The sequence below is a fragment of the Caretta caretta genome, chromosome 19, assembly GCF_965140235.1.
Source record: "Caretta caretta isolate rCarCar2 chromosome 19, rCarCar1.hap1, whole genome shotgun sequence".
NCBI lineage: Eukaryota > Metazoa > Chordata > Testudines > Cheloniidae > Caretta > Caretta caretta.
Genome location: NC_134224.1, coordinates 8,546,875 through 8,554,405, shown reverse-complemented (window position 1 = coordinate 8,554,405; position 7,531 = coordinate 8,546,875). Strand labels below are relative to the sequence as shown.

Here is a 7,531-nt window from a genome sequence, read left to right as displayed (position 1 = left end):
CATCGCCACAGGGGTGGCGGGGGAGGGGAGGGAAGTGTGACCCGGATGGGAAGGGAGCGAGCGCGCGCGCGGGGGGGGGCCTGATGGTGATTCCTGCGCATGCGCCGGCTCTTGACGGCCCGCCGTCGCCCGGTATTCGTCTGACTTTGGGGAGCCACTCGCGTGGGAAGGGGTGTGTGGGATGAGATGGAGCCCCGCCTCCCCGGGGTATCCTCTTGGGGGGGGCAGTGTGAAGGAGGGGCTGGGCTAAAGGGGGCATTGCCTTGGGGGGTAATGTGGGGGAGGGGCTGGGCTAAAGGGGGCATTGCCTTGGGGGGTACTGTGGGGGGAGGGGCTGGGCTAAAGGGGGCATTGCCTTGGGGGGTACTGTGGGGGAGGGGCTGGGCTAAAGGGGGCATTGCCTTGGGGGGTAATGTGGGGGAGGGGCTGGGCTAAAGGGGGCATTGCCTTGGGGGGCACTGTGCGGGAGGGGCTGGGCTAAAGGGGGCATTGCCTTGGGGGGTACTGTGGGGGAGGGGCTGGGCTAAAGGGGGCATTGCCTTGGGGGGTACTGTGGGGGAGGGGCTGGGCTAAAGGGGGCATTGCCTTGGGGGGTAATGTGGGGGAGGGGCTGGGCTAAAGGGGGCATTGCTTTGGGGGGTACTGTGGGGGGAGGGGCTGGGCTAAAGGGGGCATTGCCTTGGGGGGTAACATGGGGGAGGGACTGGGGAACTAGACATGTTAGAGAGGGCAGAGCCCTGGCTGGACTGATGGATGAAACTCGGACAAGCTGAAGTTGTAGCAGCTCCCTCCTGGAAGGGCTGTGGGGTTCCCCATGTTGAGCCTGGGTCAATGCTACGCACTGTTATTACTAAAGACGGGATACCCTGAGCTAGCAAACCCTTATAAATAATTCTAATGTACTCACTGCAGTGTTGTTGCAGCCTTTGGGACTCTACCACAGCGTGCGTACAGACACACAGGGAGATTTCTAGGCCCCCACCATATTCTGTGTATGCATAAACATCCCCCTCCCATATTCTGGATTCATGTACACACACAGGTTTCTCTCTCCCTCTAACTTGCTAATCCATTCGGACTTCTTCCCAGTTTTGTTTTTTAAATTTTTTATTTTTTGTATTTTTGTTACAGTACCGTCTAGAGGCCTCCACTAAAAACAGTATCAGGGGGTAGCCGTGTTAGTCTGTATCCACAAAAACAACAAGGAGTCCGGTGGCACCTTAAAGACTAACAGATTTATTTGAGCATAAGCTTTCGTGGGTAAAAACCCCACTTCTTCAGATGCATGGTGTGAAAATTACAGATGCAGACATAAATATACTGACACATGAAGAGAAGGGAGTTACCTCACAAGTGGAGAACCACTGCTGACAGGGCCAATTCAATCAGGGTGGATGTAGTCCACTCCCAACAATAGATGAGGAGGTGTCCAAGAGAAGCAAAGCTGCTTCTGTAATAAGCCAGCCTCTCCCTGTCCCTATTCAAGCCCAAATTAATGGTGTTAAATTTGCAAATGAATTTTATTTCTGCTGTTTCTCTTTGAAGTCTGGTTTCAGAGTAGCAGCCGTGTTAGTCTGTATCCGCAAAAAGAAAAGGAGTACTTGTGGCACCTTAGAGACTAACAAATTTATTTGAGCATAAGCTTTCGTGAGCTACAGCTCACTTCATCTGAAGTTTTTTTGTTCAAGTATAGCTACTTTCAAATCTGTTATAGAATGTCCAGGAAGATTGAAGTGTTCTCTCACTGGCTTTTGAATGTTACCATTCCTGATGTCTGATTTGTGTCCATTTATTCTTTTACGTAGGGACTGTCCAGTTTGGCCATTGTACATGGCAGAGGGGCATTGCTGGCACATGATGGCATATATAACATTAGTAGACGTGCAGGTGAATGATGGTGTGGCTGATGTGGTAGGGTCCTCTGATGGTGTTGCTAGAGTAGACATGGGGACAGACTAGGCAACGAGGTTTGCTACAGGGATTGGTTCCTGGGTTAGTGGTCCTGTGGTGTGGTGTGTAGTTGCTGGTGAGTATTTGCTTCAGGTTTGGGGGGCTGTCTGTAAGTAAGGACTGGCCTGTCTCCCAAGGTCTGGGAGAGTGAGAGATCATTTTCCAGGATAGGTTGTGTATCGTTGATAATGTGCTGGAGAGGTTTTAGCTGGGGGCTATATGTGATGGCCGGTGGTGTTACGTTATTTTCCTTGTGGGGCCTGTCCTGTAGTAGGTGATTTTTGGGTACCTGTCTTGCTCTGTCAATCTGTTTCCTCATTTCCCCAGGTGGATATTGTAGTTTTAAGAATTCTTGATAAAGATCTTGTCGGTGTTTGTCTCTGTCTGAGGGATTAGAGCAAATTCGGTTGTATCTTAGGGCTTGGCTGTAGACAATGGATCATGTGCTGTGTCCTGGATGGAAGCTGGAGGCATGTAGGTAAGTAAAGCGGTCAGTAGGTTTCTGGTATAGGGTGGTGTTTATGTGACCATCACTTATTTGCACTGTAGTGTCCAAGAAGTGGATCTCTTGTGTGGTCTTGTCCAGGCTGAGGTTGATGGTGGGGTGGAAATTGTTGAAATCCAGGTGGAATTCTTCAAGGGCCTCCTTCCCGTGGGTCCATGCGGTGAAGATGTCATCAATGTAGCGCAAGTAGAGGACAGGTGCTAGGGGACGAGACCTGAGGAAGCGTTCTAAGTCAGCCATAAAAATGTTGGCATGCTGTGGGGCCATGCGGGTATCCATAGCAGTGCCACTGACTTGCAGGTATAAATTGTCCCCAAATCTGAAATGGTTGTGGGTGAGGACAAAGTCACAAAGCTCAGCCACCAGGTGTGCCGTGGCCTCAGGTCACCATTACCCTAGGTGCTGTACACACATTGTGAGAGTCAGTCCCTGCCCATAGGTCCTTACAATTTATATTAGGGCTGTCAATTAATCACAGTTAACCCATGCGATTAATTCAAAAAAATTAATTGCGATTTAAAAAATTAAATGTGATTAATCGCAGTTTTAATTGCGCTGTTAAACAATAGAAGACCAACTGAAATTTATTAAATATTTTTGATGTTTTTCTATATTCTCATATATATTGTGTTGTACAATCTGTGTTGTAATTGAAATCAAAGTGTATATTATTTTTATTACAAATATTTGCACTGTAAAAATGATGAACAAAAAAATAATATTTTTCAGTTCACCTCGTACAAGAACTGTAGTGCAATCTTTGTCCTGAAAGTGCAATTTACAAATGTAGATTTTTTGTTGTTACATAACTGCACTCAAAAACAAAACAATGTAAAACTTCAGAGCCTACAAGTCCACTCAGTGCTACTTCTTGTTCAGCCAATCGCTAAGACAAACAAGTTTGTTTACATTTACTGGAGATAATGCTGCCCTCTTCTGATTTACAATGTCACCAGAAAGTGAGAACAGGCATTTGCATGGCACTTTTGTAGCCGGCAGAGCATGGTATTTATGTGCCATTTGTATGCCCTTTCATGCTTCAGCCACCATTCCAGAGGACATGCTTCCATGCTGATGACACTTGTTAAAAAAATAATGTGTTAATTACATTTGTAACTGAACTCCTTGGCGGAGAATTATATGTCCCCTGCTCTGTTTTACCTGCACTCTGCCATATATTTCATGTTATAGCAGTCTCAGATGATGATCCAGCACGTTGTTCATTTTAAGAACACTTTCACTGCAGATTTCACAAAATGCAAAGAAGGGACCAATGTGAGATTTCTAAAGATAACTACAGCACTCAACCCAAGGTTTAAGAATCTGAAGTGCCTTCCAAAATCTGAGAGGGATGAGGTGTGAAGCATGCTTTCAGAAGTCATAAAAGAGGAACACTCCAATGCAGAAACCTGAACCACCAAAAAGAAAATCAACCTTCTGCTGGTGGTATGTGACTCAGATATTGAAAATGAACATGCATCGGTCCACACTGCTTTGGATTGTTGTCAAGCAGAACCCATCATCAGCATGGACGCATGTCCCCTGGAATGGTGGTTGAAACATGAAGGGACATGAATCTTTAGTGCATCTGGCACATAAATAACTTGCTGGCTATAACAATGCCATGCGAATGCCTGTTCTCACTTTCAGGTGACATTGTAAACAAGAAGCAGGCAGCATTATCTCCTGCAAATGTAAACAAACTTTTTTGTCTGAGCAATTGGCTGAACAAGAAGTAGGACTGAGTGGACTTGCAGGTTCTAAAATTGTACGTTGTTTTATTTTTGAATGCAATTATTTTTGTACATAATTCTACATTTGTAAGTTCAACTTTCATGATAAAGAGATTGCACTACAGTACTTATATTAGGTGAACTGAAAAATACTATTTATTTTGTTTTTTTACAGTGTAAATACTTGTAATCAAAAATAAATATAAAGTGAGCACGGTACACTTTGTATTCTGTGTTGTAATTGAAATCAGTATATTTGAAAATGTAGAAGACACCCAAAAATATTTAAATAAATGGTATTCTATTATTAACAGTATGATTAATCGTGCAATTAATCATGATTAATTATTTTAATCGCTTGACAGCCCTAATTTATATATCAGAAATTTCCTTCTTCCATTACATTCTATTTGAAATTACAATACAAATCTCAAGAAGCGGAGTCTACTACAGAAGTCTCCAGAATTTCTAAAAAGTAGTGTTACGTTAAAACAAAAGCATATTTTCCTCTGTTGCACGTATAACAGTTAACCTACATTTTAGCTGGAAATGGACAAAACTGGAAAAGAATTATATGAAATAGGGTTCAACAATGTTTATATGACATGTTGCTAGTATTGTATTAATTATGATGTTCATCCATACTAACACAGCTAAAAGTTCAAAATAAAATTTTCATTTTGTCCCCTCACTCACGTTTTTTAGGTAGGGGTTGGGAACAAATGGCAGAATAAGAGAGGGACCTGCAGGAATTAATATTTCATCTATCACAAAGTAAAAACAATTAATCCAGTGATGAGATTATTTGCCTAACCCCCTAGCTGCCCAAACTTTGTGATATATTTGCATGTGGTTACCTAAGTTTATATCGAAACCAAGTGCCTACAAACATTTGCCTGTACTTTTATATTCCATGAGAGGCAAATAAAAATTGCTGTTTGATTTCACCAATGCTAAAAACCTTTTGTTGATCATTTTTGTCCTCACTCTGCAGCTATGGGGAGAGGGCTGCTGCAGGCCAGGATCTCAATTTAACGTGCTGTACTTACCCTGGTTTAAATGCTTTCTTCTAAAATTTACCTATGCCCAAGGAAAGGCAGAAAAGAACGTTAGTCTGATCTCCCTTAGTAGCTTTCCCATTTACATCTGTTCAAAGAAAGGCTCTCCTGTAATGGAAGGAAGATAAACAAAGCATTCTCAGAAAGGCATTCTTAATTTCACTTCTGTAGGCAAGGAATTCTGCCATTTAAATACAGCAACAGAGGCAATATGTAGTTATCCTTTATTATCATATCCTTTATGGCTGCAATCAAATGCTGTATCAATTTACTATGTGATACTTCCTCTCTTAGAGCCAATAATATATTCTGTCCTTATATAGGGACTGTAATAAATCTCTATCAACTGATTCTGCAGGGGCATATTTATATAGTTCCTTTGACCCTAAAACACAAATTGATTACAATCTCTGTAATACAAATAATTTCACCTAATGATGAAATGCAGCCACTTCAGAATGCAATTCAGTAACTGTTTGACAATGTTCTACCGCAAAATTCTACTGAACAATGGAAGGTTTTGTTTCCAGCTGAAACCTTAATTGAATTGGCCTCATTAGCACTGACCCCCCACTTGGTAAGGCAACTCCCATCTTTTCATATATATACTGCTTACTGTATTTTTCACTCCATGCATCTGATGAAGTGGGTTATAGCCCACAAAAGCTTATGTCCAAATAAATTTGTTAGTCTCTAAGGGCCACAAGGACTCCTCGTTGTTTTTGCTGATACAGACTAACACTCTGAAATCTGTGGGGAAATCTGTGGGGAATGTTGCCAGTGTCCCTGTACTATATGTTTTAATATTTTCACTTTCATATTTTACAATGTAGTATGTAGTGACTCCTGTTAAAAGCCTTTTCAACACCAGGACATATGGCTTCCAGTGCTTTTTCCACTTGTATATGGGTCCCCAGTGTATACATTTAATTAAGAGTATTCTCAGGGTTATCTTCTGCTTATCCCTGTGGAATACGGTCCCCATATGGTCAGTATCAATTAGGTTGGCAAGCATTCAATTAAGATTTATTGCCCGTATTCTAAATTTATAATCTCTATTTCATAAAGGCAGTGATAGGAAATGCTGATACATTTTCAAATCCCTCTGGACTTGAAAGCAAAGACATGCATCTCCAGTGCTCCCAGTCATCACAGCAGGGTAATGGATGGGTAGCACCTCAGAGAGAAGCGTGCCACTTCCTTAATCCTAGTATTGCCAACCCCAAGCACTCAAAAAATCATGAGTCAGGCCCCCAAAATCATGAGATTTAAAAAAAATAAATAAAGGGTCAAGAACCAGAAGTTAAATATAACTCTAAAGTACGCTTGAGTCACATTTTCAAGCTTTTCTCTGAAATCACGAGGGCTAGATTTTTTTAAAAAATGTAAACTAACTTTCTTATGTAATTTCATGAATCCAGGAGATGGGGCTTTCCAGCTAAATAATTCCAACCAACACCAAATATTGTGAGACTTGGCAACACTGCAATTCCCAACCCAGTCTCAGTGCCATGGATTTCCCTGTAAGTCACCCATCCAAAAGCAGACTTTGTTCTCTTTGAATGTATGTATCATTCATTGCTTATAATGCTCTACTGTCATGACTTCTCTCTTAATATGAATATAATACAATCATAATTGTTATCTTATTGGTCAAGAAAGAGTTCCATAGATTTTACCAGAACCTTTTATTAAGTCTCATTTTTGAAGCGCTTACCTAAAGGACAATTAAATAAACATGCAACATTGCTTATGAAAAATTAAGTTATTATAATTCATAATGTAAGGCTCTTTATTTACATGTTTTAATGTGAACAAAACTTCGTAGGCAAATCATTTTGTATATCAGCCAACATCAGGCTTATATTCCACAGTATAAAGTTACAAGCTGTAGCTCACGAAAGCTCATGCTCAAATAAATTGGTTAGTCTCTAAGGTGCCACAAGTCCTCCTTTTCTTTTTACAAGTGAGAGAGACTTTTAGAATATATTTAAGCGCCTGGTACATTGAAAAGCCACACAGTTTCCATTGCAGACGCAATAAGTGTCTTACATTCCATAAAGCAGCTTTTAATTCTAGGAGTAAAGGAAGGAGTTAAGGGATGATTACAGTCACAGTATTCCCATACACCACCATTTTAGTAAGAGAGGGAGCAGTCCACTGGTTTCTGTGCATACTTTAAGGGCTTGATTCTGAGAAGTTGTGCCTCAATGGGTATAGTCAGTGGGTTTTGAAAGTGCTCTCTACATCTCAGGATCAAGCCCTGACTGAAGCTCAGACCAAAA

The 7,531-nt window shown here is 41.7% G+C and overlaps 1 protein-coding gene across 1 annotated transcript in view; it reads left to right on the top strand.

Moving 5' to 3' along the window:
• The first annotated feature begins 111 nt into the window (after nt 1-111).
• STPG1 (sperm tail PG-rich repeat containing 1) overlaps nt 112-7,531 on the top strand; it is a 47,849-nt gene continuing 40,429 nt past the window's right edge. Inside the window, exons 1-2 of the mRNA XM_048825863.2 lie at nt 112-132; nt 6,668-6,769. The gene's annotated coding sequence lies outside the window, so the exon portion shown is untranslated. The remainder of the gene's footprint in view (nt 133-6,667; nt 6,770-7,531) is intronic.